The sequence below is a fragment of the Cavia porcellus genome, unplaced genomic scaffold, assembly GCF_034190915.1.
Source record: "Cavia porcellus strain 051 isolate PalLab524CR breed Dunkin Hartley unplaced genomic scaffold, mCavPor4.1 scaffold_10, whole genome shotgun sequence".
NCBI lineage: Eukaryota > Metazoa > Chordata > Mammalia > Rodentia > Caviidae > Cavia > Cavia porcellus.
This window is the reverse complement of record NW_026947493.1, coordinates 86793391-86815806: the sequence shown is the minus strand read 5'-3', so window position 1 is coordinate 86815806 and position 22416 is coordinate 86793391. Positions and strand designations below refer to the sequence as shown.

Genomic DNA, 22416 nt, shown 5'->3' with positions numbered 1-22416 from the left:
CTCACCCACTGTGGCCAGGCGCTGCCCTCACACTGCTCCTGTCAAATGTACAAGCACCACCTTTCCAGGAAAACAAAGTGTTTTAAAAAGAGTAAAGCAAGCAGAATAATGCAAGAGCACAGGTTCCACCCCACCCCCCAGCTTGGAGCAGGTAGGATTTGTGGGGCTGGAGGAGGGAGGAGGGGCCCCTGGGCAGACCCTGGACACACCAGCAGCCCCAGGAAGCCCTGCCCTACCCACGGCTGCATTTGCCCTGAAGGGCCTGCCTTCACGTCCATTCCTGCCTCCTTCCTCCGTCCATCTCTCTGTTCAGAACATTTTAACTGCTGGGAATCAGGATGCAGGGCGGCAGGTGGCAGTTTAGAAATTGTCACCCCCTCAATGAACATAGAACTCAGAAAGAAGAAGGCATCAGCCTGAAACCAGGGGACCCCTAAGAAGGGCTTCAACCCCAGCACCCCGGATGAACTGGAGTGCGATGTTATGTGGATGGTGGGCAGGCATACACGTGCACAGTCTGAGGTCATATGGGGAACACCACAGCCACTGCGGAAGGGGGTTGTACACCGAGGACTTGGCCACCTACCTGTTCTGTTCTCATTTACATCAATATGCAGAGTTCATAATTTAAACATCTAGTGAAGAAAATGTGAAGGGAATTTTTAAAAGTTAGATTGGATTTAATGTTTCACTTTTTTTAAAACCAAGATACTAATGGCCCTGTGGGTAACTCCACCAGCCCTGAGAGGCTGGCACTTTGCTGGTTTCGTACCCAGCTTCTAAAGGAAGCTGTGGAGAGAGTGGGAACAGCAATGGCCCTGCAGGGCAGCGCACACCCACCCCACGGGGGCCTCATTGGTTCTGAGTGGGGCAGAGGAGACCCGAGAGCTCCCCCAGCCCAAGGGGAGAGACCAAGCCCATCTGCCCAGCACCACACGGCCTGGCCACCGTGTGGTTTGCATCCTTCCATTATTGATGGGAGGAGCGTGGAGAGCCCGGCCAGGGTTTGCTCTTGGGAATCAGCGAAGGGGTAGGGTCAAGGGCCAGCAAGGAACTCTTAATCCCGAGGCATCTGCATCATTGGAGCAGAAAAACCTTGCTAAAAATGAAGTTCCTAGATGCTTGTGGTCTTCTTCCTTCCAAGATAAAAATTCACAGTCATCTATAAATGTCAAGCACGGACCAGACTGCCACCTCAGAGCTGGTTAAACAGGCAAAGGCTGTGTTCCTTTCCCCACCAAGAAATTCTGTACCAGAAGATAAAAACAGGCTTCAATTATGAGACACGATGCAAAAACATAAGCTTGAAACTAGGATGTTCTTAAAAATCACGAACAATGTGTTTATCTTTTTGAAACAAAGAAAAAGAAACCTAATCTCACAGTGGAAAAGCCCAGCGAAGGACGGGCTCGCGTTCCTCCCTCTCCTCCTCGCTCACAGGGCCACCCATAAGGCTGTGGACGAGATTCCCCTGCCGACCTGGGCCACCATGAACTTAAACAGCAGGAACTTCCAAACCTGCTGCTCTCAGAGCAAGATCAACAACACCCTTCACGATCCTTGTTTTCTGAGTCATTACTTTTAATGACAATGTTGTCCTTAAGCTACACACAGCATTCTGAAATATATAAGCGATCCATACACTTTCGGCGGGAGCAGAAATTACCTCTCCGTGCCACTGAAAACCATTCAAGTCACTGCTCATAAATGACAGGCAGCAGAGGTGGAATTAGGAAGAACCCCATGTAAAAGCCACAGAACGATCGGAGGAGAACGTGGGTCCAGGCGCGTCCTGAGTTCCTCTCTTTAACACCCGTGCCCTTGGCAGTCGCCCTGTCCCTGGCCCCATTCAGCGCCAAGAGACCCACCTGTTGTCTCTATGAGCAGAAGGAGTGGATCCCTTCTCATGCAGAAATCAGAGATCTACTTCCTGATAGGACCAGAGATGCTTTCTTCATGATAGAGAAGCGTCGGAGGCTTCTGGACGCACCTTCCCCAGGCAGCTCTTGGCCCTTGTCATTTCTGGGTAGGCAGGCACCCATGGGTGTCCAGTTACGGGGAGCCTTGCTGTGGTCCCTTGAGTCCCTCCACCACCTCAGCAGCGGCTGGTGGGTGGCACTGGTACCAGGTAAAAGGCCACCCTTGCCGCACCTGCTGTCCTTGCAAGGCACTGCCACCCGGCCCAAGGAGTGCTGCCTGCCTCTGCCCCTCGGTCCACATGTGAGAAAGGCTTTGCAGGGCCACAGGAAGACACAGAAGCGACACGGACAGGGCCTGTGTCAGGCTCCGAGCCATCACACACTGCGAGTGCTCAGTCCGCGTTGTTTCCTAGTGGCCTAGGAAGCAGGTGCTGCTCACGTTTCCATTTTAACACAAGAAGGGACAGAGCTCACGAAGGGTGACTCAGCAGCCTGGGAATGGCAGTGATGGGGTTCAGATCTGCCCTGTGATTCTCCAGACGCATTACATTTCCTGTCTTACAGCCTTGATTTTCGTATCAAGCAAGACAGCTTTTCGTATCATCAAGGTCGCCCTATTAGAAGAAGAAAATTAGGTGAGGTCGACTTAGTGACCTCTCATGAGATCAGCCCTAGTTCCCCAAATCAGATGTCCTATGGGACACCTGCAGCACAGAAGACATGGGTGATAAACAAGGCCCTCAGCTGGAAATTCTCAGCACCAGCACCGTATCAAGAAGCAGTAAGAAGGGAAGAACATGCACTGTAAAGGATGGCAGGAGCTGGGGGAAAAGTTATTTAGATTTCTCCACAAGAGAACACAGAAAACATGTAACTGATAAGCAGACAAGCTCCCTGCGAGGTCAGAGAGGTGTTCCAGCAAGGTGGACCAGTGCATTCCCACACTGCACTTCTAAAGAGGAGCAGCAGTGGGTTAGAGGCATTTGCTGGATGCAAAGCTGTACCAGTCAAAGGAACAGATTTTGTACAAGATGCACAGATACATAAGGATTTACAAGACTGGCTTACAGCTGGCATCCACAGAGTTGGGTGTGGTCAAGTGCAAAAGGCTGATTGCGTGCTGGAAACCGAAGCATCCAGTCGAAGGCCTGGAGCTCAGCGAAGGGTCCCGTGCCAGTCCATGTCAGGAGGCTGAAGTGTTCTTGCCAGAAGGCTGCAGGATCTGTGCTGGACACCAGCAGACATCCAAGGTGAAGGCAGAGACTGGCGCTCTCCGAAGAAGCAGGATCGAGCCTTCCTCCATTTCCCTCTGAGAGCATTCTGGTAACCATCGTCCTCGGGCAGGCCTTCCACACCCAGAGCTATGCTGGGCTAATTTGGGGGGATGTTCCTTACACTGACACGGTGAGTCCACCACCATACCAGTCAGTCCTTCAGAGGCCACACTGTGTACCACAGGGCTCTCCATGCTTACTTCCAGGGGACAGAGATGGGACACGATGCTGTAGTCACAGGTTTTCACTGTCACCCAGCTGCCTGGGCTGGAGAGGAATGCTCAGTGCCTGTCTCCCCAGCACAGCCAGCCAGGCCGGGCTTGCCTCTCCTGCAAGTAGCCTGGAAAGACACGTGGGTCCTAGTCCTGATGGTGCTCTGTGAGCCAGCACCTGCACCCTGGGGAGATGGTCAGTTGCTCCCAAGTGAGCCCCCTCCACTCAGGGAAAACTGCACTCTGCCATAGCTCTCCAAGGGGATCCTATGCTTTAAGAGAAAGGAACAGAAAGAACAGAATTTCTTGCCATTCTGGAAATCACCCAAGGCTTTGCAGCAGGAATTGTGCCAAGCTGTAAACTAATTAGCTCAGACATCCTTTGATTTCTGTCCTGAAAATTTTTATTCAAGTAGAATCTGGCTAAGTGGACACCTGGTGGAAACTCATAAAGTGATAAAGTCCGTGAACTGGACAAGTGATGGAGGCAGTGGGATAGGGACAGGGTTATGGGGAGGACACGAAGTCTGGAGACAAGATAAGAGGACAACTAGAGTCAGCAAGGTCCAAACAGGAAGGGACCGTGGGCTGGGTGTCAGTGACAGGAGGACAGATGACCAGCCTGCCCCAGCCTTGCCGCCTGGTACCCCTAAGCCCTGGCTCTGGGGTGGGATAGCAGACAACGGATTTGAGAACCCCAGAAAGGAACTCTCCTGGAACAGCTGATGCCCCTCCCAAGGTCGCCTCTAAAGCATTGTACATGCATCCTCAGATGCAGTAATTTTTATGAAATTCTCCTAACACACTGTCATCTGTATGGTGTATACATACAGAGTGCATGCTCAGGTGTCCATATAAATTTGAAAGTTTTCTTTCTTAAAAATTGAAGAATGCAGTTTTAAAGGATATTTGTAAATCCCAGTTAGCTAGAAACATAAATATAAGCAATTTTTAGTAGCTATACTGGGGGTACTAATTACTATTATACATCTATCCTGAGTATATCAATTGGTTAAAAACATTCCCTCTGGTCAAAATACATGCTACACTAGTATTTTGACCTCACATTTGATAATATTCCAATTTTAATGCTTTGAAAGATAAATTTTCACTTAAGTATTCAAGATTTCAATCATTAAATGGTGTCATCAATGCTATTTTTAAATTAATCATATCCAAAAAGATAATAACTACAAATCAAGTCCCACACCTCTTTGAAAAGAAAAATGTGAGAGGTGAAACTATACAGTAATCTATTTATCAGCGGCTTGATAATTTTAGATGCATGCAGAGGCCTATATAAAATCTAACCATCCAATGTCAATGAATTTGGTTATTCTGTCACTGGAAAGGAGTGGGTTCCCTTTCCCCTCCCAGTGAGGCATGGGACCCCTCCCCAGTTGCTGGCCTTACCCTTTCAGGGTGTAGAGAGAGAAAAACTGTACAAATATCACACCACTAAATAGTGGGTGCAGCCGCAGCAACAAATGTGGATTCAGAGTCCAGGGTTAGGTGGTGACTCCCAAGTCCTTGTAGCTGCCCTCCATTCTCAGTCAACTAATACAGTCCCATCCACAGCCAGATGCTATGGTGCGTGTATGTGACTTTAAACATCTTGGAGCCATATGAAAATACAATCACCTTTAATAATTTAGCACAGTAAATACAAATTTTATCATTTCACATGCAGCCAACCTAAAATGTTTCATGTGATGTTCTGCGGGTTTTTTTCACACTGCACCTGGAAAATTCGGGGTGCAGTGACATCAGCTAGCGATGCCCGTTTTGTTCAAAACTGTGACGGATCAAGATACGATCGTTCCCTGGGCCGCGATGGGTTTCCCAGGCTCCTCCTTTTCCCATTTAGAGGACTCTGGATCAGGATGTGAACTTCAACACTGCAGTCCTGGATCTCCTGCATCTGCGTCTACACTGCTGCTTGTGGGCAGAAACGGATTCTGTGGACCCCCAGGTCTGCACAGCACCCCCGAGAGGGAGCCACTCCCTGGAAGTCAGCTGCAGCACAGGCTTGGTCCTCAGTTCCGGCACACACTGTGTGCTGTGCTGTGCTGACCCCACCGTGCCCACTGCCCACGCTGCCAGCCACCAGCCCAGCCCAGGCTGCTCTGCAGGCCACACAGCCCCAGCTACTCGCCATCTCCATACTGAGTGGCCCCGGGCAGCCTTCCTGTCCACCCTGGTGCTTTGCCGCCCGCCTTCAGCTCACGCTGTCCCACAGGTGGGTTCTGTGTTCCTGCAGGCTGGGAGCAGCCATCACTCCGGGTGAGAACAGCCTTGAGAGAGTCCGGGAGAAGCCATGGGTGATAGCCCTAAGACGCAGATCCCGGCCGTCACTGCTCATGCACCAGGAGCTGTTGCCAAAATGAGGTGCCATGACCCATGTCACCAGCACTCTGGATGGGTTCACCTGGCGTCTTCCTGCTGCTCATCTTCCCCAAGAGAGGTGCTACCTGAGCCAGAGGACAAAGACCCAAAGTGAAGGCTACAGAAGTGTGGGGCGAACCAGCACCTGATGAATTCAATCACTGTGCAAACAGCACCAACACAGAGCAGCTAGACTGGGAGAGACAGGAAAGCACTGCACCATGACAAGGGGAGAAACTGCTCGATGGAAATGACTTCGCATGGGAGCTATGAAGAAGGACATTTGGTCTAATGCAAAAATAAGCTGTAGAATTAGACACTATGTCATCTTGTTTTCTTACCTGAAATTCAGCTTTTACTTGCTGAAACTCATGGTCCCCGTGTTGTGACAGGCTTGCTATTTTAGCAAGATAAATCACAACTATGTGGGTGTTGGCGTCATCATTTCCTTAACAAGGTGCATGTTCTTCCACCAGGACAGAAAAGCAAGCTGCAGGTGCCCCCTGAAGTGTACAGGGCTGCAGCTCACATGCACCACTGCAGCAGGCACCATGCTGAAGCCGCAGGTGCCCTCGGCAGCTAGAGACCCACCGCAGACAGGGGAGGGCGCACCTGCAGCCTCCCACCGCTGGGCTGGTCCTGCCTGCGTCGGTCCTGTCCTGTCTGCTCCTGGATGGCAGATGCAACTCCGTTTTGTCCAGGCCCTGTTTCCGCATGCTTGGGGCCAGGGACAGCCTACCCCTTCACCTTCCCTCCATGGCAGTTGACTGTGTGGACCCCATGTCCCTGCCACACCAGGCGCCTGAGGTTGAGGCCAGGCTACCCTCAGTTCTCAAAATGTGCAGGGACTGAAGGAATAAGGCCACTGCCAGCCCGGGCCCGGACCTTCCTACCTTCAGCAGGGTGGCTGTGTGGAGGCTGCATGTGGCCTGGAGTGGACAGCGGGGACCGTCTTCTAAGGACACAGGTGTGACCCACGCTGTTCCTACACCCAGACTTCATGTGGACCTGAGCCAGGCTCCCATCACTGGGCAGTGGAATGTCCTGAGGAAAATTGTGGCCACCACGTGGCAAACCTCTCTGCGTCCCTTTCATAAAGCGAGGAAGCAGACCCAAAGCACGCATCGTATTAGGTTGACGCAGAGTCCTGAACTTAAATCCCTAACGGTGCCCGTAGACTGCACCTGGCGGCCACTTCCATACCACAGCAGCAGGAAGCAAACGCACACGGTACTTTCTGGATCCCACCCAATGTGAACATTGGTAAAGTTGTAAGTTTTCTTAGCACAAACTTTAAAAATGTAGACGTACATTTTAATTTTGTTTCACTCCAAATTGTTACAAATTCAATGAATCCAATTTGGCTTCTCCCTCCCCTCATTTAACGGGGAGCGAGGAAAAGAGATCACTCATGAAGAAGCATGCGCGGCTTAGCTGGGTTTGAGCAGTCACAGCGTCACAATCAAAGGCCAGACGTCCCCCAGAGCCACGCAGGCCGGTCTTGTTCTCCAGGGAATGGGCGATGGTACAAGTCAGTGTCCCACTCCACGGGGCCGTAGTAACACAGACGCGCTCACCGCCACACAGCCACAGGAGCACAGTCGCATGCACAGGACATGGGAGTGACCCCTCCACGCCACCACCAGCAGGAAAATCTACTGCCCACTGGGGTGTGCCTCGAGAGGGAAGCAAAATTAAGCCTCAGATATGACAGTAACCTGTTCCTCAGAGCAAAGCGTTACATAACACTGTGCTTCCCTCTCTTAAAATGACCCTCAGGTCTCCCGTGGAACTATCAGTGATAGACCATCTCCCCGAGCCAAGAAATAATTCAATATAGTCACTTTTATGATGGGTTAAATCACAAGTGAAAGACTGCAGAAACAGTTGTCCCCCTTAGGCAAAACGCTAAGAATACTCAAAAGACTATTCCTTTCAGAATTATTTTAAAAAATGAAAAATTAGAAGTACCACAATCTAAAAATAGAATGGATAAACACATGGCATGGTATAAAATATCACAGCTAAAACAACTGAACAGACAGACTGATTTTAACAGGGGTGTACTTTTTAAAAGTAATGTGGATTGAAGAAAGCAGGTTTCTATAAGGCTTCCTGTAGGACATGAATTGTATGTATTTTTATGAAACAGAAGGCCATTATCCGAACATTTCTTCATTCAACATATATTTTCCAGGCCCCCCACCTTACATCAGCCAGTGTTCTAGGCACAGAAAGTATAGGAAGCCTCATATTCATGCTTCCCCTTGCTGATTCATCCATCTCCTCAGCCACCACCCAGTGGGCACACACTCCTGTGGGTGCTGCTGTGGGTGCTGTAGGGCCGCAGAGAACAGAGCCAGCTGCCAGGTCTGTCCCCGGGCAGAGGGCTGGGTCCTCTCCCGGGGTCCTCGTCTTGTCTTCCCAGAGGAAGAACCGAACTCATTCAGTTGCCTTCCTGCAGTTAAACCATTCCCTTAACAAACATCACAGGTGCGTGGGCAGTGGGCCACGCAGAGAGGTGAGGGTGCCTGGGATCCCAGTGAGACATCGCAGGTCACAGCGTGGCGGTGCACAGCGCCTGCTGGGTAAGCGGTGGCGTGCGGCCCTAATTGTACCCACCACTGCCATCACTGTGCCCTCCCTCACCTCTCCCTCCTCCTGCCCCTCCTGCCCCTCTCCTGTAACCCTAACTATCCTCCCTTCCTCCTCTTCTGCTCTGATGATCCTGTGGGTGAGCTTGTAGCCCGGTAGCCTTGAAGGTCACCAGCAGGCTGCTTAGCAGACCTTGGGCTTCTTTGAGTGTGGCACTGAGGACAGATGGATTCCTAGGACAGAGGGTCCCCAGGTGCTGAGCAAAAGTGGCCAGGGCTCTTCTGACCTACTGCAGAAGTGCTAGAACCTCACTTTCCCCACGCTCTGGGCCACTCAGAACACATCCCCATCCTGAAAGAGGATCATCTTCTGCTCTCAGAAACAGAAGCAAGAACGTCGGCCCCAAGCAGATCAGCCTGGGATCCCGAGATGCATGGATTCTGCCCAAACACAGAGCAATGCTGTTTACCCCAGAGACCCAGGCTGCAGCACTGTGGGGTACAGGGTGTCTGCGTGCAGCGGGGTGCCAGCTAGGTGACTTCCAAGCCATTCCTCCCTGAGATGAGGACGGCTCAGGACACCCCTGGTAGCCACCAGCACAGACAGTGTGACACTCATCAGATGGCTCTGACCCTTCCTCCTTGACAGGAAGATAACCTGAGACACGGGCTCTGAGAGGTCGCAAATTCTGCAGCTGTCTCAGTTCTGAAGCTCAGATGACTTCTGTAAGACAGGCGGCGGCTCTGGTCTGGTTCAGCTCCGTGTTGCTTTACATCCGGCAGGTGTGTACAAAGGCAGGAGTGGGGTGATGGAAGCCTCAGTCTGAGACCAAAAAAACCAAAATCAATAAACCTTTCTTCTTGTGGCAGCTGTGGAAACAAAGGCCTTCTGGGCCCAGCAATCGATGCTTCTCGTCCTGGCTCTGGACGGAAGTCAGCTAGGTCAAGAGCGCAGCCGACATGGGAGGAAGGGAAGGGAAACAGGAGGTCAGCTCCGGAGCCCCAGGATGCAGCGGCTGCTTCCACCGCACTGTTCCCATTGCTTAAAGCTGAGGAAACCTAACTGACGCATTGGTTTTTACAGCATAGCAGTTCCTCCAGCATTTTGCAATTGGTCTTTGGAGGTTTAGGGAATGTATTCATTTTGCAGGGGATTATGACTTCATGAAAATGCTTAAGATAAAAAACACTACTTATTATGTAAAATAAAAGCATGGACGTTCAATCTACACATGGACACAGAGAAGGCTACCGAGATTCTTCTAACCTTAGTGTCTAGTCACAGGATGATCTTCATCTCCAGTTCTTCTAAGAAAGAAAGTATTATGGAGACTTGCATAAAATATTTATACTGAACATTCGTAAGCTTTATTTACACTGAGCAAAATACTGGAAGACATTAATAAATTCTATGTAAGATTCACAATTGCATTTCTTAGAAAAACTGAGAAACACAAAAATTATCTGAATAACAAAAGGTGAACAGTCCTATCTAGAGGGCACTCACTCTCTCTCAATCTCTCTCTCTCATACTCTTCTAAAAATGGAGGCTTTATAAACCTATATCATAACTTTTCCAATACGGCCATCATTTCTTATGAGTGGCAGGCACAGTGCTCAGACCTGAAGCCATCAGAAGAAAAGCCTGGCCCTGAGCAGCCTGGGGCCCTGGACAGCCCCTGCTTTTTGGGAAGTATGAAAGGTGGGGCTGGATGCTGGTCCAGTGTTAGTGGACCACCCACTGCCACCAAATCTCACACACAGAACACAGTGAGCATCCATGGGCTGTGGGCAGACCCACAGTAAGCAGGAGAACCAGTACATGACCCCGGGCTGTGCCACAAAAGCCTCAGCTTTCTCCGTGGTGAGTGAGTGCTGGCTCTGATCTCATCCACTGCACCATGGTTTCGAGCACTCCCTGCAGTGGCCTTCAGGCTCTCGTGCTGGACAAGGAAGTTTAAAGGCAGCTTGTGCTCCTTGTTGTCAGGACAGGCATCATGTTGGTGCTGGGGGCCTTTCAGAGTAAGCACAGGAACAGGGGGCGCCACCACATTGCATCCCCAGATGCTTATGGACGTTCCATTGTTGAATTCTAACTCTAACGTCCTTACTGGGTTAGTACACGCTAAGCAGCTTTCGGTACTCAAAACCCACTGGCACTGTTGGCAGGGTGTGAGTATGGCTTGAGAATAGACTTCAACTGCTCATCTGTTGAAAGTTTGGTCTCCATCCTGGTGGGGTTGGGGGCTTGTGAAGGTGTCCTACCCTGGGATGAGGTTAAAGAAGGTTTCATAAAGGCTGGATCAGTTCTCCAGAGAATGGTTGTCATAATGCAAGTCCAGCGGCTGCCTCCCACTTAGTCTTCCTGCCTTCCAGGTGATCTCTTCCTGACACAGAGGTGCCGTCTGCCAGGAGGCTATCATCAGTGAATGTAGATGCACAGCCTGCTCTTGAATCTGCAGAGCTCTCAGCTAAACAAAATGCCTTTCTTTGTAAAGAACCAAAACTTGGGTATTTTCTCACAGCAACAAAATCACATTGATGCAATCATCCAGGTACTGGTTTCCTTTAAACGCAATACTGGGCACTCATTACTGCTGCACACAAAGTTCTGGCCCCTTACTCTGCAGAATTCAAGTCTTGAAGCCCAACTCTAGTGTCATCTACAACTTTTCACCTAGCTGTTTGAAAACAGCTGCTGCTAATTCCAAATGAAATCCTAGTGTTAATTTAAAACACTGCTGGGGATCAGTGAGTTGGGCCAAGGAATGGAACCCTGTCCCAGTCTGGCAGAACTCTCTTTCTCGCCTGGGGGCCAGGCCACCACTTCTTGCCAGGAACAGTGAGTCGGGTCGAGCCGCAGAACCTCGTCCCAGCCTGGCGGACCACTCTCCCTCACTTGGAACAACACTTGAAGCTCGAAACTATAGGAAAATGAAAAAACGAAAGACCAAAATGCAATCTCAAACATCCAGCCCATCCCAAGAAAGGCTAGGAGCCATGTGCATAGAAGAAAATACATGCCACATGACTGAAATACCTGAAATAATAGTAACTGAAATAAAGAAGCAACTCTGGGAAGCCTTAAAGGAAATCAAACTAGAAATAATCTCTCAGGTAAAAGAAGAAATGATAAAAGAAATGAAGGAGATGCTGAACATATCTAAAGAAGACAATTAAAAAATTGGAGGAACTAAACAAAAAGAACCCTTGAATGAACAATATAAGAAACAAACAGAATATATAAAGCAGATGCAAAGAGATACACAGGAAATCAAAAACTACATCAAAAGTTGTAAAAACCGCCTCAATGAATGTGAAGATAGAATTTCAGACCTCGAAGACAAGATTGCAGCCAGTGAACAGGAAAGGAAAGATCTTTTAAAAATAACAAGAAATCAGGAAATAACAATTCAACACCTGCAAGATGACGCAAAGAGAAACAACATAAGGTTGATAGGGATAAATGAAAAAGACAGGGACAACATAAAGGATGTCAAGAGGATATTTAGAGAAGTAATAGCTGAAAATTCCCCAAAGATGAGATTGGAAACCGATATCAAGATCAATGTAGCAGATAGAACTGCAAATAGCCATAACCAAAATAAAACTACACCTAGACATATAATAATGGCCATCCCAGAAATCGAACAAAAGAATAGACTATTAAAAGCTGTTAGAGAGAAAAGACAGATCACCTATAAAGGAAAACCTATCAAAGAACAGCTGAAAAATTTCATGATCACCAAGCCAACCCTGCAAAGGATACTGAAAAACAGCCAAATACATTTAGGAAAAAACCTCTAAACAAAGCAGACAATTAAACAGAACAGAAAGATAAAGATTCAACAGCAGAAAGATAACATGTCAAAAATAAACCAATATATAACAGTTATAACCATTAATATAAATGGTCTCAATGCACCAATTAAAAGAAACAGACTGGCAGAATGGATCAAGAAACAACATCGAACCGTATGCTGTCTACAAGAAACCCATCTAACCCAAAAGGATACTCACAGACTAAAAGACAAAGGATGAAAACAATACTTCATGCAACAGGAACCCCAAAAAAAGCAGGGGTAGCTATTCTGTTTGCAGACAATGTGAACTTCAAGCCGTTAATGATCAGAAGGGATTAATAAGGTCACTACATACTGGTTAAGGGAAAACTCCAAGAGGAAGAGAGAACTATCTTAAATATATATGCACCAAATTCCAGAGCACCCAGTTATATAAAACAAGTACTAACAGAAATGAAAAACCAAATTAGCAGTAACACAATTGTAACAGGAGATCTTAACACAGCATTGACACCAATGGAAAGATCAACCAGATAGAAAATCAGGACAGAAATAAAAGAACTGAATCGCACCTGTGAACAAATGGACTTAATAGACACATACAGAGTATTCCACCCAACAACAACAGAATACACATTCTTCTCAGCAGTACATGGGTCATTCTCTAAAATAGACCATATATTAACTCACAGAACATATTTAAATAAATGCAAAAGGGTTGAAATTATCCCTTGCATGCTATCGGACCATAGTGCTATGAAATTAGAAATTAATGATAAAAGATACTGCAAAAATCCCACAAAAACATGGAAACTGAATAACACACTCTTGAGTAATCAGTAGGTCACAGAGGAAATTAAAGAAGAAATTAAACAATGCCTACAAACAAATGAAAACACAAATACAACTTACCAGAATCTGTGGGATGCAATGAAAGCTGTCCTCAGAGGAAAATTTATTGCACTGAGTTCCCACATCAGGAAAACAGAACGAATACAAATAAAAACCTGATGTTACACCTCAAACATCTAGAAAAAGAAGAGCAAGTCAAGCCCAAGGCCAAAAGAAGAGAAGAAATTATAAAAATCAGAGCAGAAATCAATGCAACAGAGACTAAAAAAAAAAATCCAAAAATCAATGAATCAAAGAGTTGGTTCTTTGAAAGAATAAATAAAATTGACAAGGCCCTAGCCAACCTAATTTAAAAAAGGGAAGAAAAAGCTCAAATTCATGCAATAAGGAATGAAAGAGGTGAAATCACTACAGACCCTATAGAAATACAGAAGATCACAACACCTATTTTGAAAACCTCTACTCTGAAAGGTTTGATAACACAGACAAAATAGATTCCTAGAAGCATACGAAGTACCAAAGCGAGGTCATGAAGATGTAAAACTGCTGAATAACCCAATTTCTATTAATGAAATTGAAAATGCAATTAAATCTTTACCTACAAAGAAGAGCCCAGGACCAGACAGATTCACTGCAGAATTCTACAAGAAATACAAAGAATACCTAATGCCAACACTCCTCAAACTCTTCAATGAAATTGAAAGGGAAGCAATCCTTCTCAAGTCATTCCTGGAAGCAAATATTACTCTAGTACCAAAACCTGAGAAGGATCCAACTGAAAAAGAGAACTACAGATCAATCTCCCCGATGAACACAGATGCAAAAATCCTCAATAAAATATTGGCAAATAGGATGCAGCAAATCATCAAGAAGATCATACACCATGACCAAGTGGGATTCATTCCACGCATGCAGGGATGGTTCAATATATGTAAATCAATAAATGTAATTGACCATATCAACAGAGCCAAAAGTAAGAATCACATGATCATTTCTATAGATGCAGAAAAAGCTTTTGATAAGGTCCAGTATTCATTCATGATAAGAACCTTGCAGAAAATTGAACTAGATGGTCTTTACCTTAATATAATAAAGGCCATCTATGACAAACCAACAGCCAGTATCATAGTAAATGGCCAAAAATTGAAGGCCTTTACTTTAAAATCAAGCACAAGACAAGGATGTCCCTTATCACCACTTCTAAGTAATATAGTACTGGAAATACTAGCCAGAGCAATTAGACAAGAGAGAGAAATAAAAGGGGTAAAGATAGGAAAAGAAGAAGTTAAATTATCATTATTTGCAGATGACATGATACTCTATATAGAAGATCCCCAAAACTCCATTGAAAGACTCCTAGATATAATAGATAAATTCAGCAATGTAGCTGGATATAAAATCAATACTCAGAAATCAATAGCATTCCTATACACTAACAACAAAGTCACAGAGAGAGAAATAAGAGAAGCCACACCCTTCACACTAGCAACCAAAAATATGAAGTATGTAGGAATTACTTTCACAAAAGAAGTGAAAGACCTATACAGGGAAAATTATAATACACTGAAAAATGAAATTGAAGATGATCTCAGAAAATGGAAAGACATCCCTTGCTCATGGATAGGAAGAATAAATATTGTGGAAATGGCCATTCTTCCAAAACCTTTATACAGATTCAATGCAATCTCGATAAAAATACCTCATAGAACTCGAGAAATCAATCCTAAAATTCATCTGGAGTGAGAAGAGACCTAGAATAGCAAGGACAGTTCTAAGCAGCAAAGGCAAGGCAGGAGGCATCACAATCTCTGACTTGAAGTTATACTACAAGGCAACTGTAGTAAAATCAACATGGTACTGGAACCAAAACAAAGCCGAAGATCAGTGGAATAGATTAGAAGGTACAACTACAACTACAAACACACTCAACCACCTTATCTTTGATAAAGGGGCCAAACATGTTTACTGGAAGAACCCACAGTCTCTTTAATAAATGGTGTTGGAAAAACTGGCTCTCCATATGCCAAAAACTAAAACTAGACCCATGCCTATCACCATGTACTAAAATAAAATCTAAATAGATCAAAGATCTAAATATTAAAACAGAAACACTAAATCTATTGGAAGACAAATTGGGTAAAAACCTTGAAGACATAGGAGTAGGTAGAGAATTCGTGAACAGGACTCAAACCGCACGGGAAATACTTCCCAGAGACAATAATTGGGATCACCTCTTATTAAAAAGTTTCTGCACGTCAAAAGAAATCTCCAGCATAGTGAAAAGAAAACCCACAAACTGGGAAATAATCTTAGTGAACTGCCCCTCAGACAAAGGACTTCTGTCTAAAACATATAAATAATTAAAAAATCAGACCCCAAAATTCAAAGATCCAATCCAAAAATGGGCATCTGAGATCAATAAACAATTTTCAGATGAAGAAATACAAATGGCAAATAAATATATGAAAAAATGTTCATCATCATTAGTCATTAGAGAAATGCAAATTAAAACCACACTGAGATTTCATCTCACTCCTGAAAGAATGGCCAAGATCAAGAAAACCAACAACAACAAATGCTGGAGAGGATGTGGGGAAAAAGGAACTCTCCTGCACTGTTGATGGGAGTGTAGACTAGTGCAACCATTGTGGCGGTCAGTCTGGAGATTTCTCAGAAAGCTGGGACTGGAAGCCCCATTTGACCCAGCTATTCCACTTCTAGGCATATTCCCAGAATTGAAAGCATCATACCACAGTGATATATGTTCACCCATATTTATAGCAGCACAATTTGTAATAGCCAGATCTTGGAAACAACCTAATTGTCCATCAACTGAGGAATGGATAAAAAAGTTGTGGTATTTTTATCAAATGGAGTACTACTCAGCTATAAAGAATGATCACATTGAGATATTTATAAATAAACGGATGCAGCTTGAGACCATACTCATAATTGAAATAAATCAAACTCACATGTATAAATACCGAATAGTTTCCCTAGTGTAAGAAATGATAAGAATACATAAAAGTTCGTGGTAATCATGATTCCCAATCATATTGGTTTGAAGGCATATAATGTTTTCCCTCATTAATTGCAATGGTTTTAACCTGAGTTGTTTGATTTTAGTACCTGTGATAGTACGAATACCTATTGTGAAGAAAACAACACATCATAAAAGCTAGTGCTGATTTAATATCATCTTGTTTTGAAGTCCCATCAAACTGTTGTACATCTGTTTCCACTGGTTTTAACATGTTGTATCTTACTATATTTTACTATATGCGATATTATAAACAAAATTTTTTATAAGCAAAGAGATAATATAGAAACCGTTGTTCATTTTCTGTTAGCTGGTTCTAAATACCCTGTAATTTTTTCATTCTCTTGAATGGCTTCACACTGTCTTGATATGCTTGATTCCAAAATATACGAAGTTAATCTCAAATAATTCAAGGAAAGAGGCACTATGCTGACTACTATTATGTTAAATTATCTGGTGGTGAAACACAATGATGCTTAAATTGTCTGGTTCTAACCTGTGTTGTTCTGATACAATGTTACAATGTCCTCTTTTATCTCACTTCCCCCCCTTTTTAAATTAATCTATTTTTTTCTTATTTTTTTCAATTAAGGGAAAACTAAATTAAAAATAGCAGGATATATTATAGTAACTTTTTTGTTTTGCTATTAACCTGATTTGAACCCCAGTATTGCTCTCCCCATCTTGTTCTGTCTGATTTTACTATATTCTATTTTGTTTGATAGTATCAAGTTTCAGGATATAGGCAACCACTTTGAAGGCAATCAGATTTACTATGATGCCCATTATGGTTTGACTATTATCTTCTTTTGAAGTCCTAGAAGGTCTTCAGTGTAGGTTTTATTGGTTTTGTTCTGTACTGTTTTGATCAATTGTACTATACCTGATGATATAGGTATCTTTTTAAAAATAGCAAGAGGCACAATGGTAACCATTTTTGATCACCTGGTATTCTATTTTTGCATCATGTACTATGCCCATCCTTCTGTTCTAACGACTCTGTATTGTTTAGTCATGTTTGGTTTTATTCTCTTCAAAAAAAAAGTAGTAAGAACTGTGGGAGTAATAAAACCCAAAAAGTGTAATTGTTATTATAAAAAAGAGAGGAAAGGAAAGTGGTCTAAGGGATATAACTGCATGTTTGTTTGAGTGTGTAGGATGGAAAACCATATTACTGAGCTTTTGTTGGATCATTGAACGGAACTGTCTGCAATCTCACTGTATGAATGTCCACTTTACATGCTTTAATTTTATAATTTGGACAACTATTTCTAAGATGCCAATATGTAACCTATTAACTAGTGATTTCTTACTGTATATTTTTTCTTGAAATTCTGTATTACTTGTACCCTTTTACTGCTTTATTTCTTTTCTTTTTTCTCTTTAAATAAAAAAAACACTGCTTATAGGTATGATGTTCAATATGATAAGTCTCCAGTTAATTAGTTAAATATAAAATAAAATTTTATGAAATAAAAAATTTAGTTGGTCAGTATCAAATAGTATAATTCATTCAAAATAGGTTAAAAGGAGACTCTCCCATGGATGGGAAGCTGGCATGGGTGGGGAGAAGCAGCCAGCCCAGCCCTGGCATGCCTGCCAGCTACCATCAGGACTCCCTGGTAGGTACCCAGTGAGAACCAGGAGAACCAGCCAGCCACATCTTAGAGTAGCCACGAGTATCTAGAGAAGCCTGCCCTGCACCCACTGCCTCCTGGGGAACTTGGGTTAGGAGAAAGCCAGCTGCCTGACTATCCCCCTACACTGTGGATGGGGAGCCAACATGGGGAGTGCCTAGGACCCCACAACCTGCTTGTCTGGAAGAACCCAGGAAAATGCCAAGACGAAGAAGCAGAAGGCAATCTTTGGCCTCCGGCCCAAACAGAGCTAGTCCAGGAGACATGGACAGGGAAAAAGTGGAAGCTGTACACTTGAAATTTCTGGGATGATGGCAACTGAAGAAACTACTTCATGAGGATGTAGAAGAAAGCAGATCAGAAATAATATCTCAGGTAAAAGAAGAAATGACAGGCATAACAAGGGGTTAGTGGGATCCAAAACGTACGATAGTTGTGAAACTGAAAGGGGAGGACATGTCTAAAGAGGGAAGGGGGAGCCACTGTTGATTCCCTGTCGTTTTCAAGTCCTGTATCATTTTCACTATTTTGCTTTGATTGGTTTTATTTTGTTCTGATTTATTTGATTTTATTATGTCTGATAGGATATGGGTAGCGAATTTGAACATAACAAGAGGCATTATGGCAGCTATTGTTCATTTCTTATCCTATTTTGAGATTCTATATTGCTTTCACTATTTTGTTTTGATTGGCTTTATCCTGTTTTATTTTGTTTGGTTTTATTCTCTTAAAAAATAGGCTAAGAAGTCCCTCAAATCTTGGTTCAAAAGGAAGAAAAGTGCACAGTAATATGCGTAAAGAAAACTTTTGTTTTCACTAAATAACAAAATGAACAAAAATTACGTATTTCCACTTAAATTATAATTTAAATTTAAAATCTCATAAACTTGCTAGTGGAAGTAAGACTCAGCAAGAGGCTGAGTGCAACTTCAACAAAGGCTTCTAATTTAACCTTACCCTTGGTCTTTCATTCCCACAGGTAAGAAACTATATTGAGAAAACTATTCTCAGTGCTGGAGGATTTCACTGGATGGGTGCTTGATGCTATGTTCTCATGACAGCAAAAAATCAGACATCATTGGAGTCTGAGGAAGAAAACTGTTAGATTTAAAAATGAGTTGTTTACTAAGAATTTAATAATGGCTATGAGTAAGGCCACATCAAAATCATATTACTGGAGTACACTCAATGATTTGGGGGGTACTCATATTCTAGGAGGAAAAAGCAAATGACCACTTATGACTATATGAGCCACTTACATGTACAGGAAATTCTGGGAAAGTACACACACCAAGTTAGAGACCCACCCGGATGACCAGACTACAGATAAGCCAGTTTCACTTCTTTTTATTTACATGTATTTCCCAAGTTTTCCTACAAAGGCCCGATACTGGTTTGTTCCTGAGCAAGAAATAATGATTTTTTTTTGTAAAATTCTGCTTGAAAACACAATGAGAGGATTTCGCTTTCCCCCTGGCTTGTTGATGATGACAAGCTGGGGTTATTGTTCTCTGGGTAGAGGCAGGCGGGGCAGGGAGCACAGGATTCCTCACTCAGAGAAAGGGGAACACAGATGACTCGAGGCATCCTTGTGTTTTGCAGGTGAGCCTGCTGCCCTGGGCATGAGTTTCGGGGAAGCACAGATCCTTCGAGTTAAAACAGTAACAGGATGGCTGGGTAAAGTGCCTGGTGCCTGAACACACGTACGGACTCCAGACACACAGAACCAGCTTCCTGAGCAGAACTTGGATCCAGCTCTGCTCTGTGCAGTCCCTCCTCGTGGGAAATGAGCAGTGGTCTGCTGTGCCACCCTGCCAGGCCCATGTCTGTCTGCTGGTTCTCTTCCTTTCCCAACTGCAGGACAATGTGGAAAGAGGTCTCCCCCTCTGATTCACTGCCTCTGCCCTGTGTCTGTCCAGGCGCCCTCACAGGCTCCACTGCCATTTCCAGCCCTGTCTCTGAAGAAGTTGCCTGTGCTCTGTCTGCCTGCACAGATCCAGATCCAGGAGATCTGCTGAGTGGATGACAGCCCAGCCAAGACAGCCCCAGGAAGAGGAAACCTTACTCGTCTGGAGCCAGCAGCCCAAGGTGTCAGGCTAGGGTTAAGCAGGTACAGGCACTGGAGATGCCCCGGAGCAGGCAGAAACTTTGCCTTGGCACATACTCCGTGGTCCACTGGGTGAGGATGGGGCCACCATCCTGGCAGGGAAATGTGAAGGGCGAGGCCTGAGCCCATCTCCAGGGTGTGTGGAGGGAACCACAGCCTAAAAACCTTCACCAGGGAGCTTTGTGGCTGGCCAGGAGCTGGTCCAGCCTGAGCACATTCGGCCCCCTCTCCCACTCTTGCATGATTTCCGGTCCTTGTTTAGGTGCAACACACAATGCACACCACAATTCCCATGTGCATCTCAGAAGCACGCAGCCCAAAGGGCACACAGGGGAAGCACACGCACAGCGGGTGAGGTGGATTGTGCTTTGAATCCTAGCTTCCTCCTCCTGTCAAATGACTTTGAGCAAGTCAGGTGAGGCTGCACACCACAGATGTGACAGTCCTGTCTTGTGCCAGGTGGTGATAGCACCCCGGGTCCTCTAACACCAGTCTCCAGGTGACCACCAACTCCTCCCTTTGAGCTGCACGTGGAGGAGACCACTCCATGGCTCCATGGGCTGCAGCTCCTGGCCTCGTGCACTGGTCACAGTGAGAAGATCAGCCCCTTTGTGCAGACAGATCACTGACGGCACATTTACAGACCAAACCCCCAGAAACCATTAACCTCAGAAACCAAGTCCCGAACACCACAGGCCGTTACCTCGCTCAGACACTTGATCGCTCCTCAGCCCCACATTTAGACTGAAACAATATTACTGGCTAAGAGGAGAGGAAGCAAGTGTAGCATTAACAACAAAACTACAAGATATTAGCTGAGGGCTGAGGATTTAGCTCAGTGGCATAAGCACCTGCTTGGCAAAAATGAGGTTGCAAGTCTGATCTCCAATACAACAACAACAACAAAAAAAAAAAAAAAAAAAAAAAAAAAAGAAAGAGAGAGAGAGATTAGCTGAGAGTAGATGTGGACCACGCTACTGAAGTCCTGGTGGGGGACTTCCTACAGTGTAACCACTGCGAGCTCTGAACACTGGTCTACTCCTGACAACCAGGATGGGTAGCTGAGGATCTTCCAGAGAGGGGAGCTGCTGGGGATATGGCCTACAAGGCATGGTGCCTGCCTGGTAAGCATGAGGTCATGAGTTCAATTCCTGGTACCAAAACAAACAAAAGTAAACAAATAAAAACCGAGGGGAAAGCAAAATCCAATTGCTCGCCCACAGCCCATCTATTAAAGGTCTTCCCTGCATTCCTGAAAATCGTTCTTAACCAGCTCTGATTCAATTTAACAGATGTTTCCGGATGACAGTGTCTGTGGTATCTGCAGTATTTAGGTTGGAGAGCCCAACAGCTTCATGACAATATCAGCAAATATGTAAAAGCTATGAGAACCGGTCGGGAAGCAGACCTGGGAAGGTGAACGCGGGGCACACACGCACTGGACTCTGGTGCACCTGGGGAGCACATGGCCATGTGTTCAGAGCAGTGTGAGGGTAGTCTAAGCCAGAAGTGACCACGGAATGTGCTTCCTAGAAGCAGGACTTTTGTAGGATGAGTGCAGCATATCAATAAGCTACAAAATAAAAGCATAGAAGTGAAGCAGAGACCAAGGTCAGCTCTGGACGAAACAAATTTTTCTTCCTTGTTCCACATAAAACCAATCTAAGTCAGCCAGAGCCGACCCAAGGGCTCCCTGGCAGGGCAAGGCTCAGGCGCACAGAGAGGGTCTTCAACCGGGCCGCTGCCAGGGCCCTGCGGGGCTGCGACGGGCTGAGTGCAGGTGTCCTCTGGCAGCCCCGAAAGCACAGGAGGGTTGCAGGTGTGACACACACATCGCCGTCCCTTCTTCTGCTATGTAAGTCCTGTGTACTTATCATAACACGTTTGTAAAATACAAAAAACCAGCAGGAGAAAGCATCCGAATTCATGTGAGGACTGAAGTCCAGCAGGAGAAAGCACCCGAATTCATGTGAGGACTGAAGTCCAGTCTGCTGCGGCTCCCTGTAGAAACGTGAGCTCTCACCGCCAGTCACTGACACAGCCTTATTTCACGGCACAGAACTGGACCCAAAACACCAGGATCCTCTGTGTGGTTCACCGTGATAAATGACAGTGCTCGTTCAGGAACTTCGTGCATGAAAACAAAGTAATGGAAACCACTATGAACTTTGTGTAGGAACTGCTCACAGCCCAAGTCCTCTCAGGCTTGAAGGCTACCAGCGGGGGGCTGCATTTATGAGACCATTGTAAAGCCAGCGGAAGTCACTGAGGCTGGACCTTTAGTAACCTCTGTGTTCACAGCGGGAGGCTGAGCTTGGCACTGCCTAGGGACCCGCCTAGCCCAGTCCAGGGCTGAATGAGGCCAGGAAATTTCCTGAGACACAGAAAGGACCCAGCCCCACACCACAAGGAGTGGAGGCCATCAGGGAAGAGGTCCAGGGTCAGATGAGGAGGCCTCACCTCCTCCCATGCTATGAGAACAAACAGCGATGGCCGGCAAACTGCGGGTGATGGCTCAAGTGTTCAGTACCAACAGGCATCAGGAGTGTACTGAGGGCCACCTGGCTTTCCCACACTTCAGCCCTCACCATGG

At 45.5% G+C, this 22416-nt stretch overlaps 1 protein-coding gene and 1 long non-coding RNA gene across 3 annotated transcripts in view; both read right to left on the bottom strand.

The window, feature by feature from the left end:
- Oxr1 (oxidation resistance 1) overlaps nucleotides 1–22416 on the bottom strand; it is a 300752-nt gene that overhangs the window by 195419 nt on the left and 82917 nt on the right. The window lies entirely within an intron of this gene.
- LOC134477953 (uncharacterized) overlaps nucleotides 5032–22416 on the bottom strand; it is a 38140-nt gene continuing 20755 nt past the window's right edge. The window contains exon 2 of the long non-coding RNA XR_010050291.1: nucleotides 5032–5876. This is a non-coding gene — a long non-coding RNA (uncharacterized LOC134477953). The remainder of the gene's footprint in view (nucleotides 5877–22416) is intronic.